Source organism: Palaemon carinicauda, chromosome 6 (assembly GCF_036898095.1).
Source record: "Palaemon carinicauda isolate YSFRI2023 chromosome 6, ASM3689809v2, whole genome shotgun sequence".
NCBI lineage: Eukaryota > Metazoa > Arthropoda > Malacostraca > Decapoda > Palaemonidae > Palaemon > Palaemon carinicauda.
This window is the reverse complement of record NC_090730.1, coordinates 49,706,481-49,726,837: the sequence shown is the minus strand read 5'-3', so window position 1 is coordinate 49,726,837 and position 20,357 is coordinate 49,706,481. Positions and strand designations below refer to the sequence as shown.

At 37.2% G+C, this 20,357-nt stretch overlaps 1 pseudogene; it reads right to left on the bottom strand.

The window, feature by feature from the left end:
• Positions 1-11,902: 11,902 nt before the first annotated feature.
• LOC137642985 (uncharacterized) lies at positions 11,903-14,231 on the bottom strand (annotated as a pseudogene).
• Between the last annotated feature and the right edge of the window lie 6,126 nt (positions 14,232-20,357).

Sequence of the window (20,357 nt, the reverse complement as noted above, 5' to 3'; positions counted from 1 at the left end):
TAATCAATTCAGACGTTTTGCCAGATTTTATAAAGGTTTGGATATGATTATTATTATTATTATTATTATTATTATTATTATTATTATTATTATTATTATTATTATTATTATTATTATTATTATTATTATTATTATTATTACTACTTGTTAAGCTACGACCATAAATGGAATAGCAGGATACTCCCTGAGCAGCTCAAGATTTCATTCCCATGCCTGCATTGTTGATTTTCAGATTACATAATTTGAATTTCTTTTTGTCCCTGATATAACGAGAAATTTATTCACCTTGCCCATAACCTGGCTCAGCTCTATACCCATGAGATTGCTCCAATACCTGTTCCAGTTTTGGAGAGCGTATAATGTTAAACACTCCGAACTTTTGAGTAACTAAGAGAAATTTACCCATGTGCTAACTCTGTACTGACTTTTACGCTTTCTTACTTTGTAAACATATGCACCTATGTTAATGTTTTCTTCATTTGTAAACAGCTTCAGCATCTGCATTTCTACCCCCTTAACCGCTCTTCATTTCCCCTCCTGGCAGAATCTACCTAGTACACTCTATTTCCCAGGACCAACCAGCCCTTGCATCTTCCTGGCCAATGACCAGCTTTCAAGGCCGGCCTTACACTTTCATCACGCAAATCTCATGGTAGATGTATCCATTCCCGACGATTCTCCTCCTAATTGCTGCGTAAAGGGAGATAAGCTGCTTCTACGCTACTAGATGTCTGTGGCTCTTGGCCATGAAAGGATTTAACGGGTGGCTCCAAGAAGATTGAGACTGGGGCCAGAGTTCAATCTACAAGACCTTGCTCTACCCAACCATCTAAAACCAATCAATCTACTCCTTTATAACTGATCAAGATTTAAGCAGTGTTTCTGTGTTTATTGTTCTTGCCATTAGTGATGGAATTTCATAAATAAAAGTCTAAACAAAACCAAAATTTTCTTTCTTGTTATTCTCCATATAAAGGAGAAGGAAACCACTAAACTTAGAAATAACTATCTCTCCATCGGAGATTACTGAGATATAATTACGTTAACCCGCATGCTCCTTGGAGCATAGTTAATTGCAACCCCTCCATTAGTTATTGATGTCTAACCACCTAGGAGTCCAGAGACGAAACGCATAGGTTATGCATGATATCTTGTGTGTATTTCAGACCCCTGGATTGGAGAAATAATATATCTTCTCAGTTTATAAGACAGAAGTAGGTCCTAAGGTTGTGTCAAATAATAAAAAATATTTACGCCACATCTCAGCTGTTCTGGTGCGAATCGGAGAGAACCAGATCTGCAAGGGAGACCCACAGTGCTCACAAATATCAAGACGGAAAAAATAGAAAGAACAAAAAAAAAAAGTGCTAAATAGTAAATGTAGTAAGCTCTCAAAACTTACAAGAGAAAAATTATAGAAAAACTTTATCAGTGATCGGTAAAAAAGTATAATGAAATAACACAAAATCCGTGGCCACGTAAAAAATCAATGCAAGAAAAGGAAAAAAGAAATACAACAAACTAAACTGTGCTCACGTGAAGAATCAACACATGAAAAGGAAACAAAACAACAATGAACGTGAAGAATATACACATGAAAAGGAAAAGATAAAATGAACAACAACGAAGTAAACAGTACTCACATGAAGAATTACCCCTCGAATATGTTAAGAAAAAAAAACAGCAACGAAATAAACTCTGCTCATGTGGAAAATCTATTGCATGGAAAGTAAAAGAAAAAAAAACAACAACAACGAACTAGGCCACCGAACTAGTAGGTTGTAACGGAGAGACTGTCGTGAATGCAACTGAAATTTATTTGGTCATCGCTGGAGCATTTATAAATCCTATTCCATTAAAGAACGCCAAACAATTCTAGTGCAATGGTGCAGGCAAATACGGGAATTAATAAGTTATTAGTGAGAGGGGAGAGCAACAACGAAAATATAAAAAACGTATGAAACACCGTTACCGTGTATCAGCATGTGTGATACACATGTGGTATGTACCTCGGCTCCCTAAAAAAGATACATATGTGAAATAGGGCTCCTTTCTCTAGGGAGGCGTACTATAGGAAGTTCATCTAGTTGGAGATAAGCAGGTTTTAGGTGATCAATAATGAACCAGTCTTCTATGGCACGCATGTTGAGGAGGAATGCTTTCAGCCTACGACTGATCAAAGGTAAAAGGGCCCATGTAAGGGGGCGTTAACTATGGGTTGCTAGTGTTGTTGCATAGGAAAACATGCGGTGATGAGTGCAGACCTGTCTGTGTGTGTTGCTCAGTTGGGGGCATGTAATTCTGGCAGCTTGGAGTAAATTTTCCCACAACATGACGTAGGAGATTGTTGTAGGAAGTTGCAGAAAAAAAAATCAACAGGGTCAACCAACAAGTTGCCATACACCATTTCAGCTGCCGAGACATCCAAGGCTTCTATAGGAGTGGTCCTTAGTACCAAGTGGACCCAGAGAAGCAGGATACAATAGGTATAAACATTTTAATTCAGTACACACGTAGATTGGATATTATTTGGTAAAACCTAACTGGATACTTTTCACATAAACAATTTAAGCATTTAAGTCTTAATATACGTTAATAGATTTACTCATTTTATGACTAACCAAAACTTATACTTACTCTATGTCAATCTTTACCATCCTACAATCTGCTACAGCAACAACTATTAATCTTCTGCTCTCTGTCAAGCTCAAGATTTAATTTCTACAGCTGCATGGTTAATTAATAGATTAGTGTGAACTATTCAATTCAATTAAATCTAATTGCCTTAACAGGAATTTCCATCACCTTGCCCCTCACCTTGCCCTGGTCTATTTCCGCAAGATCTTTCCTCTACTTGTTCCATTGTTGAACAGTGGTTATTGTTAAACACTCCCAACTCTTGAGTCCATAAAGAAAATTAAAATAATGTGCATACTAACTCTGTACTGACCTTTGCCCTTCCAACATTTGTAAAGAGATTAAATACCAGCACTAATGTTTTCTTTGATTTTAAATAGTTTTCACATCTGCATTTCCACACCTTTTACCTCTCTCTTCTCCCCCTCTTGGCAGAATCTACCTAGTGTACTCTATTATACAGGACTGACTGCCGTTGGATCTTCCTGGCCAATGATGAAGTTCCAGAGCGGGCCTCACACCTTCATTACGACAATCTTTTTGCAAGGGTATTCAGCTCCCACCGATGCTCCTCCTATGTGATCCGTAAAAGGAGATGACCTACTTTTACACTGATAAAACGGGTGGCTCCGGAAAGACTGAGACTGGAGCCAGAATTCAACATACAAATCCTTGCTCTGCTCAAGCCCTTAAAACTACTCCCTCCTAACTGATCCAGATTTAAGCAGTGTTCTTGTGTTTATTCTTCCTGTTGGCAATGGTGAAATGTTGTGAATAAATAGAAAAGTTGAAGGAAAAAAAAAACCTGGTCATTGTTATAATCTTTATAAATAAGAAGGAAACCAGTAAACCTAAAAATAGCTTTTGCTCCATGGAAGATTGATGAGAGATAGTTAATAGTTAAAATCACATTAACCATCTTCCCCACATTGTCCTTTGAGCTGAATTATTGCAAATCTTTCCTTATTACTGATATCCCGCAGACTAGGTGTCCAGAGACGAAACGGATAAGTAATTTGTGAGTATATGTGTGCGGTCCAAATCAGAGATAAAAATGTATCCTCTTGATTTATAAGAAGAAAATCGTTCCTATGGTTGTGTGGGCTCATTAGAAATGTTTCCGCCTCAACAGTGGTTTTGAGGTATTGGCTTCCTTACAAAACAAAAACCTTACTGTCACCATTCACCTGCTCGTCAGCGATCACCTATCCGACGGCTTTCACCTCATCGACCTCAGGAGTCACATAAACCTTCGCCAATTCGAGAAACACACATCGATCACCTAACAAACCAGTGTTTGTTCATACACCACAGCGTTCTCAAACCGACTTTCCATTCGGGGAGTAGTGACGATACATTGTGCAATACCACAGTATCGCCCTTCAATGCTGGAACATATTCCATCTTATCGTCCTTCCAGCAATTGATCTTTGCTCCTATATAGGACATTTCTCGTCACTTCCCATCACTTCAGCAACTACAACATCTTGCAAGAGAGGTGCTGCAAATGCATCCACCGAAAGTGGTGGTTGTGTCCTCTAAAAAATGTAGGGGGAGTAACGATAGTTCTCTGTTGTCCAACTCCTCTACTGGCAAACGCATAACGTTGCAACTGCTCTGGAAGGAGGTAGGGGTTGATTTTCAGGATTTCAGGATTCCTAAGCTTCAGGCATTTAGAAGGGAATTTGCTTCTACAGCCCATAAATCTTCAGTCTGTTTTGGAAACCCTATGGAAGGACCGTTCATGCCCTCTCCCATCAGATAATCTATCAGAGAATGTTTCGATGAGTTAGCAGCCATGGTTCCATGCCCTGGTTAGGGTAGTAATTCTAGCCTTTGTTCCCATGCTTTCTTCACGCCCATCGGATTCCTCAACGGTTTCAAACAATCCAGGATTTAGGACCACGACTGCTTTTAACCAGAGAGGTGGTGGTAAGACCCTCAAACACTATGATAGGTCACGCCCGCCACCCACCCATTCTGCTAATCCACCAGTAGGGGGATGCCTACAAAGCTGATGGACCAGGTGGATGAAGTTCGGAGCCAAACCTAGGACGGTCTCCGTGATTCCCCCATGGTATCACAGATCATTGATTTCATATCTCCCTCCACTGACCAGGAATCCAGTGCTTGTGAGCTCCTTTGTAATGGGATCAGTAAGATGACAGGCCCGTTTCTTCAGGCGATTCTTTCTTGTGAATAAGACGTATGGAGGCTAGAGACCAGTCATCGATCTCTCAGCTCTGAAAAAGTCTGTCAAAATGAGTTGGATCAGCAAGGAGATGACAGACACTGTCTGACTAGCGATAAGACCACATTACTTCATGTGTACACTGAATCTATAGGATGCATACCTCCAGATCCCAAGCCATCCATCTTCAAGGATATATAGATTTAACATCGACATAAAAACATACCAGTCCAAGGTGCTGTGTTTAGGCCCTTCCACAGCAACCCGGGTCTCCGCAAGAATGAAGGCCCTAGTGTCATCCTGGGCTCCCAGGCTCGGCATACGTCTCCTGTGTTACCTGGACTACTGGCTGATCATAGCAGACTCAGTGGCAACCCTTCTTCAGCACATAGACAAAGCTCTGAGGCTTTGCCAAGATCTGGGGATTATGGTAAACTTTGAGAAATCCTCCATGCTTCCTACTCAAAGACTGGTATACCTGGGAATAGTATTAGACACCAATGAGCACAAAGCCTTCCCATTAGACGACAGGATAGCATGGCTGAGGAAATTAGCAAGATCTTTCGTCGGACGAAAAAACACTCTGATTCCCATGGGATCAGAGAAAAAGATGGACCTCGGATGGTGGTTGGCAGACGAGAATCTGCTGATGGGTGTCGATCTTCTCGTCCCTCCTCCCAATTCGATGCTGTCCTCAGATGCATCAAAGAAAGGGTGGGTGGGCCCACATGTGGCAGCACACGGCCTCAGGTATTTGGTCAGAGTCCAAAAAGTACCTTAATATAAATCTCTTAGAGATGAAGACCGTCTTTGTGGGCCTACAAGATTTCCACCAGTTTCTGAAGGGTCACTCAGTGGTGGTGATGAGCAATGACACCACAGTAATAGCTTGAGTCATGAAGCAAGGAGGTATATTTTTTCAGCCCCTATCCCATCTAGCAGTCGACATACTAAGATGGGTGGAAGTCCATTCGGTCTCACTGTCAGCTCGCCTCATGCCAGGCAAGAAGAATGTGCTTACCGACAATATGAGCATATAGAGGGTTCTGAATGGTCTTTGGATCATCTAGTAGTCAACAAAGTCTTGACTTTGTGGGTTTCTCCTACTATGAATCTGCTCGAAACGGCCCTGAACTTCAGGCTCCCGCTGCACTGCTCCCCCTTCCCATATCCCAAGGGTCTCTGGCAAGGTGCATTCCAACAATAGATTGGTAAGATCGACGTATACAGCATTCCTATTGTTCTGTCTGATAAGAAAAATAACCATCAAGACCAGACCATCAGTCAAGCTTTCCATGATCCCCATAGTTCTGCAATGGCATCATGACGAATGAAATCCGGACCTTCTGCTGCTCCTGACGGAGCTCCAAGGAGAATTTCCTCCATAACACAAGCTACAATCTACATGTCAACAATTACCGCAAGGCAGTAGACTCGCTACGTCTTCCCGCCTGGTGACTATCCAGCATCTCCTCACACAGAGAAGATTTTTGCAACAGGTTGCGAAGAGGATGTCTGGATATCTGCGAAAATCTTCAGCCTCGGTCTACCAGGCGGAGTGGAATGTCTTCTGTGGTTGGTGTCGTGGAAGAGGTCTTGATTCACTCGTTGCTACTATTCTATCAATAGAGGAGTTTCTTGTGCATTTGCAGAAAGAAATGGGTCTTTCAGTTTCAGTGGTTATAGGCTATCACTCAGCCTTGAGTCTCCCCTTTAAACGGAAAGGAGTGGACATTTCCTCATCGTTGGAACTTTCCCTCCTCATATGAAATTAGGATCTTACCTTTCCTCAGTCGGAAGTGAGATCTCCCCCATGGAACAGGGTTCAAGTTATTCGTTCTCTTAAGTGACCTACGTATGAACTATTAAGCCAGGCGACAGAATGCCCCCTGACTTGTAAAATGGTATTCCAACTCCCTTGGCATCAGCCAAACGTGTCAACTAACTTCATGGTCTCTCTTAACACATCGCCCATTCAAGGGAATGGGGAGAGGTAAACTTCGGCTTGGTCACCGAGTTTGTTGCAAAGACTTAGAATCTGAGGGTTTCAGATCCTGCGGAGAGGTGGAGGAAATCTAACACACACTCCCTCCTCCTATAGCCCTTACAGCTTGGCCATAGAGGCCCGAAGCCTCTCCAAAGTCTAGCCAAGTGAAATCATCATTAAAGAAAAGGTCAGCAATTTCCAAGTCTGAAGTGTCTAAGAAGCCCTTTCCTGTCAAGGACGGGTAAGACAATAAGTCCAACCTTGGAGAGAAACACCAAAGAGGTGGTGGTAAGAACCTCAAATGCTAGGATAGGTCACACCCACTCACACCCCACCCCGCTAATCCACCAGTAGGGGGATGCCTACAAAGCTAATGGACCAGGTGGATGAAGCTCGGAGCCAAACCTAGGACGGTCTCTGTGATTCCCCTCATGGTATCATGGCCCGTTTATTTCATCTCTCCCTCCACTGACCAGGAATCCAGTGCTTGTTGGCTTCCTTGCTATGGGGACAGCAAAATGGCAGGCCCGCTTCTTCAGGCGACTCTTTCTTGTAAATAAAGCATATGGAGGCTGGAGACAAGTCATCGATCTCTCAGCTCTGAAAAAGTCTGTCAAACAGAGCATGGAGCATGGAGACGGCAAACAAGGACAGACTAGCGATAAGGCCACATAACTGCATGTGTACACTGGATCTATTGGACGCATACCTCCAGATCCTAATCCATCCTTCTTCAAGGAAGTATCTGATGTTTCAAATCGACATCAAGAAATAACTATTCAAGGTGCTGTGTTTCGGCCCTTCCACAGCACCCCGGGTCTCGAAAAGAATGTTTGCCCTAGTGTCATCCTGGGCTCAGAGGCTCGTTATCCTTCTACTGCGTTACCTGGACGACTAGCTGATCATGGCAGATTCAGTGGCAACCCTTCTTCAGCACATAGATAATTCTCTGAGGCTTTGCCTAGATCTGGGGATCATGGTAAACCTCAAGAAACCTTCCATGCTTACTACTCAAAGACTGGTATACCTGTGCATGGTATTAGCCACCAATCTGCACAAAGCCTTCCTATTAGAAAACAGGATAGTATGGCTGAGGAAAGTAGGAAGCAGCCCTTATCAACAGGGAAAAATACCCTAATGAGGAAAGGAAACAAGGATATATATATATATATATATATATATATATATATATATATATTTATATATATATATATATATATATATATATATATATATATATATATATATATTTATATTTATATTTATAATTATATATATATATATATATATATATATATATATATATATATATATATAGATATATACATTATATATATATATATATATATATATATATATATATATATATATATATATATATATATATATATATATATATATATTCACATATTGCCCGAAAAGTTCAGTCACTTTACAAATTGCCTGGATTTAGATATTGACTGTAACATATGTATATATATATATATATATATATATATATATATATATATATATATATATATATATATATATATATATATTTATATATATACATATATATATATATATATATATATATATATATATATTTATATATATATATATATATATATATATATATATATATATATATATATATATATATATATATATATATATATATATATATACATATTCAAATAAGCCATATATATTTTTGATACATTAATTTCTATGACGAGTATTTTAGTTGTGTTACTGAAATTTTATTATTTCGTGTTATCTATGACTTTCCTATTCGATATCTTGCTTTTCTATGCTAACATAAAACTCAAATAACTGAGATGTTACAACAAACCATTATCATGTTTAATAGTTTGTAGAAAAGTCATCAGAAATTCTAGCTCTTCTATCTTCTCATTTTAACTTTATTAGTATTATTATTATTATTATTATTATTATTATTATTATTATTATTATTATTATTATTATTACAAGTTAAGGTACAACCTTAGTTAGAAAATCAGGATGCTATATGTGTAAGACCTCTAGTTTATTTTATATAGAATAAGTAATAAATGTATGTTATTAGCTATTAAATAAGTTTTGCTCATCAAATAAACGATAGTGAGACAAATGAAGCCACTTGTTTTTAAAAAAGTTAAGAGTTGATTTACAGAGAGACAAGAAAAGAGAGGAGTGTATTGCCAGGGTAAAAATGCTGATAATATATAAATCTGAACATAGCAAGCACCCAGTACAAGAAGTGAGAGGCGTGACTCACTGAACACGAATGCACGAGCTGTTTACAGGAATCCCTAAGACACCAAGCAGCGGGTAACATCACGCCACTGACGTCACAAGACACGCCCGCATTGGGGCCATGAATAAAAAGAACAGTCACTTGACATGATGTGAGAATGCCACTCCTTAGATTAGCTACTTTTGATCCTGCGATGATGCAGGACCAGCACTTTCCTCACCAGCAAGCACAGTGAAAAAGTCCAAGAAGGGCCTCTGCCAATTCCCCCCTCCTCCCACATCTTGGGGCGAGGCACCCAACCAAGTGCCGATATAACAGGTGCTAATAATCTTCAAGACTTTGGTATATCCTGGAAGCACAGCAAAAGGAGTGAAGTAGAAGATTCCATTATTTATTCTACCATAGAGGTAGAAGAATACCTTTAACTCCTGCCCGAGACATAGGAGGACACCTCTCCAGCACTGAGTTCCCCTCTTGCCTGATCATGAGACTCATGGATATCACAACCCATTGCAAATTGTTATGTACCGTTCTGCATTTCCAACACTCCATTCTTCAAGAGAAATATACTGTTCTCAGTTATGTGTAATAATGTAAATCTGTAAATGTACCTGTAACGTTGAAGTTAAATCAGTAAAAAAAAGCGAAATGTTGAATAACATTACTTATTTAGCCAGTGGATTGAGGGATAAAGTAAATATCCAATTTCCAATAGTTATAAAAATAACGTATCAATTCTGAGTTGAATTATTTGAAGGGAACAGGAAGTTTTCCTAAATAGATTGATGAAAAACATATAATGTGTATATAGATAAGCAATTGCATTATTTTGACTACGATTGATCAATTATTTCAATAATGATTATTTACTTTGTTGAGATAAATTTTCTTTTGATGAAAATGAATAAGGTAAATTAATTATTCACCGGGAAACAATGAGATAAGTTGTTAGAATTTTGAATTCACCAGTAATTCAGGTACCTGACCGAGTGCTGTAGGGCCATGAGTTTATTTTATATTGTAATGTTTAATAATTGTATGTGATTAGCTATTTAATAAGTTTTGTTAATTAATCAAACGATAGAGAGAAAAATTAAGTTAGTTGATTTTGTAAAGGTAAAGAGAGATGAGAAAAGAGAGGAGTGAAGTGGCTGGGTATGTACTAAAATAAGGATATTATATAAATCTAGACATAGCAAGTGCCCAGAACAAGAAGTGAGAGACGTGACTCAATCAATACGAATGCAAGCACAGTTTAACAAGAATCACCCAAACGCCAATCAGTGGGTAATATGACACCACCGACGTCACCAAGACACGATGCAAGGGGGCCATGAACAAAGGAACAGTCACATAACGTGATGTAAGATTGCCTCATCTTTGATATGCTACTTGAGATCCTTCGAGGAAGAAGGACCATGCTCTTCCTTCACCAGCAAGTACAGTGAAAAGGTTCAAGAGGGGCCTCACCAATTCCCCCCATCTACCACATCTTCTGGCGAGACTCAACACCAAGTGCCGATGTGACAGGCACTAATAATCTTCAAGACTGAGATTCATCTTGGCCACACATGATAAGGAGAGAAGTTGAAGATTCCATTTTTTTTCTTCTACCGAAAAAGTGGAAGAATACCTTTAACTCCTGCCCGAGACATAGGAGGAATTTATGCATAAGATGTGTCTACGGGAAGATACCTGTCCAAGACCGAGCTTCCCTCCTGCCTGATCATGGGACTCATGGATTTCGCAACCAAATGTGTATTGTGAAGTACCTAGGTACGTTTCCTGCCCTTCATTCTTCAGGATAAATAATTGGTTTTAAGTTCTGTCTATTAATGTAAGTCAGTAAATGTAGTTGTAACATTAAAGTTGAATAAATGAATAAACGAAATAGAACAGAATATAACCTGCACCCTACTCCTTAGGGTCATAGATATAAGATATTCAATAACATCGATTTAGATGTATGACGGTTAACAACTCAGCTTATTTTGAAAGAAATTGATACTAACTATAATTGAATAAAGTTTCTGTAAAGTAAAATTTGCCCCAAGTAGCTCCACGTAGGCAAAATGGCTCCACCAGGGAAAAATACCACAGTGAGGAAAGGAAATATGAATATTAGTAAACTATATGAAAATAATGAAAATTGGAATAAAATATCTTAACAGTAACAACATTAGAGGAGATCACTCATTTAGAAACTGTAAAAAGAGACTAATGTCAGCCTGTTGAACAAAAAATATTTCTGCAAGTTCGAACTTTTGAAATTCTACTTATTCAACTACTCTATTAGGAAGAGGGACATACAGGGAATATTCTCAGGGCAGATGCTCAAGTGAATAAAGGGCAAAAATATAGAAATGAACGAGGCTAAATATATACCGGCTCAATATTCTTTCAAATTTATTTAAAATAGCCATTAATAATTCAAGAAAGAGATAAACATGACTGATATCATAGGTACCAGTGGGCTAATGTTTTTTATGAACATAAAATCTACAGTACTGACTACTAGTAGAACTAGGATATTTAACAAAAGAAAAATTATATATATTAATTTTACATAAATGACTACAAGAAAATCAATCATTATGATCAATACACTTGGATAATCAGACCTTATAATTTTATGTTTATAAGAGAACCCTTCTATGTGCCATTTCTTTAAATATGTTGATAACTTCACTATTGTTGATTATGATATTCTTTCCAACTACTAGCAACAAAAGATCAGATAACCTCTCCTCACTGAACAGGCTGCGTAGCTTTGTCTTAACTAACTTGAGTTTGGAGAAGGTCCATTCCACTGTTGCAGTTGTGACGGGTAGAGTGGCATAAATTGTTAAAAGTTCAAGCATAAGTGGCAATATCTCCTGGACACTGTTTTCTTTCTTCGGGTTGAGCATTGTAGCTGCAGTGTTCTGTGGTGGGCAGGGAAATGAGGAATAGAAGATCTTTAATTCCAACCGTAGCTTGTCTACTTCTTCTAACTCATAAAACTGGCATAAATTTTGAAATGACTTGAATGCCTCTTCATTCACAGGTCCTTTCCAGTTATCTTGGACTTTTATACAATGAAAGGCATCTAGGATACCTCATGTTGTGTGGTCTTCACCTTTAAATCTTCTTTGTAGCTCCTGTGATATTGTATCTATAAACACATAAAATACTCTCACAAGGTAGTACTCATCCAAGGATTGATATTGCTGGTCCTCAGTAGCAGATGTAGCACTAAACTTGTATCTTTCAGGCTTTTTCTTCTTCTGCCTTGTCCAGGAATCCCAGAGGGGAGGTCGATGGCCATGGATTCAGCTCTCTCTTTAACATTTGTAAAAATATCCCGAAAATCCTAATCATTTCATAATTCTCTCAAACTTTATAGCACTCCATCCAAAATTCTGTAGGAGGCAGCCAAACTAAAGTCTTTCTGTTTTAGGGCATTAGAGGCATAGGCAGTTTCTTGAAAAACTGGGGTGTTAATCTCAGGACAAACAAGAAATTCAAAGTAAATACTTTGCAGCAATATTGAGGCATCCCCTGCTGATGCATCAGGATGATGTTTTTATACTATCTCTTCTAAAAAATGCTTCATAGCAGGATGACCTTCCTCATGGTTCTAAGAGCTAACTCTCTGCAACCCATCTTGTGTCTGATAGTTTCTTAAGTTCAAGTGGGCGGACTTCTGGATACATTGCTTTCTGGATCTCCATGAAAGAAGCAAGCTGTTTTGAAGAATTAGCAATAAAAGCACACAGTTTCTCCACCAAACTGAAAAAAAGTTACAAACTCAGTACTTGATTTTGCACTTTCGACTTATACTAGATTTAGGCAGTGTACATAGAGTGCCTTTGGGTTCTGTCTTTGGAGCCTAGACCGTAATCCATTGTATATTCCACTCATATTTCCTGCCCCATCATATCCTTGTCCACGAATATCATCTATGTTTAGGTTATTTTTATTAAACAAAGAGATCACTTTTTTCGCCAGTGCTTCACCAGTTGTTGATTGCATATTGAATACTTGTATGAAATGTTCTTTTATTTTGAAGTCATGTACATATCTCACAATAAAAGAGACCTGTTGTGTATGTGATACATCAGTTGTTTCATTTATGAGGATGGAAAAGATCTTGCTCCTGTGAATTTCTTCTTATATCACTCTTCTAACTGAAATGGCCAAAGCCTTGATCGGGTCATCCTGAGTCCTATTTGAAAGCAATGGCACTTGGGGTCTTTTCAGTATTTCTTGTTTTTCTTTAATTACATCAAGGTGCAATTTAACTGCACTGTCTTACTTGCTAAACATTTCTATAAGTTCAAGGAAATGTTCTTGATTTTCACTAATAGAACTTTCTTGGTCGCCCTTAAATGGCAAACCTTGTCTTGCCAAGTATAGAGTGATGGAGATCAACCTGCATAATATTTCTCTGTTTCTCTGCTTTTCTTTGTCTCTAGCAGCTTTTCCTTTTTGATTAGTTGTTTCTAAAGCAATATCTAATGCTTGACTTTGGAACCCTTTCCATTGAACCATACCAGTCATGTGAGATTCTGAACTAGCATGCTCCTTTATTTTCTCTAAAGCTAACCTCCAACTGCTTATGCCCTCTGATATCCAAGCTACTCGGCCCCTGTACTTTTCCTCATTCAAAAGTAGACGACAGCTGAAGCAGCATATGACAGCTTTCTGAGATGAATACTCCAACCAAGAGTTCCTTTAACACCATTTCCTCTGATACAAGCGTCCCTTTACATTCTTGGGATATAAAATTACTGGTTGACATGGGCCATAATTATTGCAGAGTCTGATGAAAGACTCACTAATACATATCTTAAAATTAACAACATGGGCAGGGTCATTTCAATACTGTAATTCAGGTAGCATGGAAAATGGCTCTTCAAATAAGGGCACTTCTGCTCTTGCTTTAGTCTGGGGTTCCTGTGGAGCAACTTGTTGCTCTAAGTTATCTAAACTGTCCGCTTCATTTGGCTCGTCGTCTGCATCCATATCTTCAGCTTCTGACTCTTCACTCTCCTGATTCTCCTCCCCCTTCATTGGCTCTGATGTTGAAGCTGCTACTCTCGGCATTATCCAATCATAAAGAGTTCTGCTACCTTTGGCAGCATCTTGCATGCCCTGCTCCTGCTCCTTGTTTTTCTCTCCTTCCGTGGCATCCAGACAATCATTAAAACAGAATTAGAAAAGCAAGGTTCCAAGAAAAAAAAATCAAGATTACCCTAAATTTGAGTCAATTACCCTAAATTTTAGTCATCGATGTAAAATACCTATTGACAAGAAGAACACAATTAAAGGTACAAGTTTTAGATAGGTACAGATATCCATATCCTTCATTCAAAGGAAGCAAATATAACTGAATGTAGAAATTAAACTTTTTGCTATACCCTTCATACCTTTCTTACGAACACCATGAAAAATCACATATCTGAAATTTCTGTACATGTTGCATTACCTGTGACATTACTGATTGCTTTCAGCATTTTGCCATCAATAATCAATATATCAGAAGACACTTTCAAGTCCAGTGTTTCTTATAGTATATTACATTCATTATCCCATTTGATGTTTCATTTTAAGAAAAAATCTCTCAGAAGTTTTTGTTATATTCATTTGGCTAAAAAATCACTCAACGGCTGCATTTAAGTATGGTAGAGAAAGGAGGGGGATATGACTAATGCTATATTGGGAAAGCATTGCTATCCTACAGCATTTTCTATTTAACAGAATATTTCCTGACTTTGTGATATTAAGTTGATTTGATATTTCTTCGTTTAAATAAAGGAGTCTTCATTTTTCATCTACAGCATGTTTATCAGTATATTTCGCTAATATATGGCTTTTTTTTACCCACAACATGATTGCTGATTCACAGTTATTAATATTTACTCAGATAAGCATAAACATCATTAATAACACGACATAAACATGATTCTCGATTGCTAAATGGAGAAAACGAGTAAAAAAAAAAAAAAACGAAAATGAGAAATTAAAAAAATTTTCACCATCCAGTTGGGTATTGTTGACTCAAAAATTGAAAACTAAATATCACGTGCAGCTCAAAAACTTAATGGGACACATTATGCAACAAATGAAATGGAACACAAGCTGTATGTGTCTCATTCAGTAGGTTAATGGCTACCTGTACTGTTCGGCGTTCCAGCCCATAGTACCTGGCCCTGTTCCTATCGTCCTCTCCAAATCTATTAATTTACTCGACTCACTTGGTCCACTGTCTCTCTCCCTCTTTTTGTTATTACACTTTTCATAGCTAAAATAGGGGTCAAACCATTAATGCAGGCAGTGAGACATATAGTCAGCTGATCTTGGGTGACCCAGTGTTGCCAGGATATAGTACCCATTTCCACAAGCTCTTGTTTATCATTATCATTATCATTATCATTATCATTATTATAATAATAATAATAATAATAATAATAATAATAATAATAATAATAATAATAATAATAATAATAATAATAATAATAATTATTATTATTATTATTATAATTATTATTATTATTATTATTATTATTATTATTATTATTATTATTAACACAGATAGGCGACATAGGTGACGGGCCTATAATATATCCCTCTAAAAAGGGCACTTTTAATACAGTAGCAAAATGGGCAGGTGCTTGGGCACCCCTAGCAACCCCCCTCTGCACGTCCCTAATTAGGAAGATCATTGTACAACTTGGAAACAGCTGTAGTAAAACTTCTAGAATATTGTGTAGCATTGAGTAGTATGATGGAGAAAGTATACTATCAGAATTAACTGCATGCCAACTATTAGGAGCAGGAGAGTGCTGTCCGGGAAGACCTAAACGTAAAGGATGGTCAGTATTATGAAAAGTCAAATGCAACATGCAAAATGATTAATAAACTAATTGAGCATAGTGCTAAAGATTAATATACACATCAAGAATAGAAGAATTATTAGACCGTAATTCCCTGTACAGGAAACTAATATGAGAAACAGAATCGGATGATCAGACGAGAAGAACAATACTTCAAGTAAGGTATAAGATAACCTCTTGTTTTGTCGCTATTTAGTACCTCAACTAGGCATATATCCCATTTCGCATAAACTTTGCAGCTGTAAGCTTGAAAGATATATCTGATAAATTAATATTCATTAGTAGCTGAAAGTATTGGACACACACTCAAACATATATATATATATATATATATATATATATATATATATATATATATATATATATATATATATATATATATATATATATATATATACAGTGGAACCTCTACACACGAACGTATCTACATCCGAATTTTCCAACATCCGAAGTAAAATTCGAGTAAATTTTTGACTCTACACCCGAATTTTATTTCGACACACGAAGTAAACATTACGCCATTGAGCGTCGAGTGCTCAGTTCTCTTTTCATGTGTGTATCGTGTGGTTGTCCTCTGTTTGGTCTGTTATTAACAGTGCTTATTTTCTTCCTTTTCTCACATTTCCTTTTTGATTTTACTTATAATCATGGTGCCTAAGAAGCTAAGTTTCAGTACAGGAAGAAGGCAATTCTTTCATTAGAATTGAAGCAAGAAATTATAGAAAAACATGAGAACAGTGTGCATGTGAGTGATACTGTATGGCTAAACAATATGGCCGGAATAGGCCTATTATCTCGAGGATCATCAAGCTGAAGGCAGCCATTAAAGCAAATAACCATCGAAGGGGATCACTATTATTACAAGACATCTTAGCAATACCCTGGAAGAGATAGAACGCCTTTTGTTGATAGGGATAAAGGACAATGAGATTGTTGGCAACGATCATTTGTGAGAAGGGCCAGCGTGATGAACAGAAAGAAAGAAAAAAGTGAAGCAAAGAAAGCCATGATAGCATTAACAAGCTCTTTTAAATAAGACTTCTCTCTTTTTCTGTTTCTCTCTAAACATAGCATTAACATGTTCTTTAAATAAAATCTCTCTCTCTCTCTCTCTCTCTCTCTCTCTCTCTCTCTCTCTCTCTCTCTCTCTCTCTCTCTTCTTCGCTGTTATAGTGTTAGATACGTCTATTATTTTTTTCCGAGAGAGAGAGAGAGAGAGAGAGAGAGAGAGAGAGAGAGAGAGAGAGAGAGATTAAACAAAAATGTGTTTAGAGTACATGTGATTTTTAACAGCGTCAACGAGTTGAAAAACAATTAAATGTAACTAAGAAAGTAATAACAGCTAATCTGAATTCCTTTATTAACTAAAACAGGAATTGCTACGCAGTAAGAGAGACGGTCGGGGAGGAGGTAGAGATGGTGACTGCGATAACATACCGTAACTCGTCACTGAAAGTGATGAAAATAAAAAATCAAAAGAAAAAAAATGTAAAAAATATGAAATATAAAAATAAAAAAAAATAAATAAGCTAAGTTAGATTAAAATTTCCGTAGTTTAAGTTACGGTAATCGCAGTCACCATCTCTACCTCCTCACCGATCGTGTCTCCTCGTGCGTGTGTGTGTGTTTGGGCATACGCACACGAGTGTGTTTGTATCAATATTTGTTTTAGTTAATAAAGGAATTCAGATTCGCTGATATTGTTTTTTTAGTTACATTTAACTGTCTTTCAACTCGTTAACACTGTTAAAAATCATATGTACACAACACATTTTTGTTTAATCTCTCATTTTTGTTTAATCTCTCATTTTTGCTTAATCTCTCTCTCTCTCTCTCTCTCTCTCTCTCTCTCTCTCTCTCTCTCTCTCTCTCTCTCTCTCAGTTAAAATTAATAGACGTCTCTAACACTAACAGTGAAGAAGAACAAGAGAGAGAGAGAGAGAGAGAGAGAGAGAGAGAGAGTATTTATTTAAAGAACATGTTAACACCATGTCTACCTTCTCGCCGATCGTCCGTCTCCGGCGTAGCAAATCCTACACCTGCGTTGGCCTGTCTCTAAGGTAAAGTGGCAATAAAACACATTTTTTATTTATTATTTCTTTATAATTATCTTTTTTACATGCTTCTTACATATTATGCAGTAATGTTATTGTTATGTGTAATTATGTGTAGCCATTTATTAATGATTTATTATGGGTTTTTAGGCTGAGGAACGAATTAAATGAATTACCATGTATTCTTATGGGAAAATTCGTTTCTACATCCGAACATTTTCTACATCCGAAGTTGGTTCTGGAACGGATTAAATTCGTATGTAGAGGTACCACTGTATATATATATATATATATATATATATATATATATATATATATATATATATATATATATATATATATATATATATATATATATATATATATATATATATATATATATATATATATATATATATATAAGTATATATATACATATATGTATATCTATCTATCTATCTATCTATCTATCTATATATATATATATATATATATATATATATATATATATATATATATATATATAACGGATTTTGAGCGAAGCGAAAAATCTATTTTTGGGTGAGATGGCCATGTCATCCTGATGGAAGTTCCTATAGGGTAGCTTCCTAAGGTATATTACAACTACGGCGATATTCCTAGAGAATTTACCTTAAGGTACCCAGAATTCTAACTCCTGGAGCGAATATCCCTAATGAAAGGGATATCACGACATATCAGAGGACGTATTCTTGACACGCCACATGGCAATCTGCACCCCGAACAGAGATAACACATCGAAGGGGTCAATTGGCAAGAAAACGAAAACGAGAAAGGAAAAGGGGAGCCGTTCCCAAGGCTCTCTCTTCTCCCGTTTCGTAAGCATGCATTGCGCCGATCCTGGCGCCATCTGTATTCCTTGTAGCGATACACAAGGTGCTACAGATACTGTATGTAGGGAGGGGTCCTAGAGCCCTTTCATAGAAAGGGAAGGGCGGGTCCATCAGGACGACATGGCCAGCTCACCCAAAAATAGATTTTTCGCTTCGCTCAAAATCCGTTTTCTGGGCTCAAGCCATGTCGTCCTGATGGAAGTATACCAGAGCATTACTGTATCTGTGGATTCTCAGAACGTGCCGTACTCCCCGGAGGTATTTCCCCGGTCGACTAGACCTAAAGACCTAAGATGTTACCGTTATACATCTTTTCAACTAACCATAAACCATGATAGAGCTTCCTGCCCCCTACAGGGAAGAGTCCTACTAGACTCTGGAAAAGTCTCGAAGAGTACATATACCTATGTATGAATACCAGGCAAGCCAATATAGTGGTCTCACCCTATATTAAGTAAAGCATAGTTTGTAAAGAACCACTGCGTCAATAAGAAATATCGACCAGTTCTCCGCTCAATACTTGTATTGGACAAAGGTTTATATCCGCATAGGAGGACACTTGTAAATCCGCCACCATCCCCTTATGGGATGGAGTCCTCCCGCTAAGGGAAAGCATAAACCAATGCAACATTAGCTTGCATAAAGGAATAATCTATTAGAATTATCCCAGATAAAAATTTATAGAATGAATGCTCAATTATACCAATAAATTGACACAGGTGAAGGAGACGCAAGGTTCTCAAGAACAAGTTTATTGACAGACAATAAATAGACAGGTTAACAACAATTAAATATATATATATATATATATATATATATATATATATATATATATATATATATATATATATATATATATATATATATATATATATATATATATATATATATATATATATATATATATATATATATATATATATATATATATATATATATATATATATATATATATATATATATATATATATATATATATATATATAAGAAGAGGATAACCAAAACTTTAAGCATAAGTATGATAGTAAACAGAACTTGTTTATCTGAAAGAAAAAACATTATTGCCACTTTTAACATACCGAGGTATCAAAGTCATAAAAGTCTGTATTACTAATCAGTCACATTAGCGTTAGAAACGCTCGGCACACATGTCTGCACTTATGCTAGGTTCATCTATGGAAATGGAACAGTCAACGTGGGCAACTCAGTGCCCTCACTTAGTTTGTAGCACAGTATGTAACTACACACTCACCCTGGAATTAATCGTCCCAATTAAAACCACTGTTCCTCGCAGAGTTAAACAGCAGGGTTAACGACGCGACCCACTGCTACCACAGATCTCTTTAGTTGCTCCACTTGCTTCGCATAGTGGCGAAAGAACACTCTGGAAGACTTCGAGCCAGTGTATGAACGAAGATGTTCAAAATCCATACAATTAAAGAAATTTAAGGATGAGGCAACTTTCCTCGGATCGTGACCTGCGGGTGTACTGTCAAGATCCGCTCTGCGAATAAAAT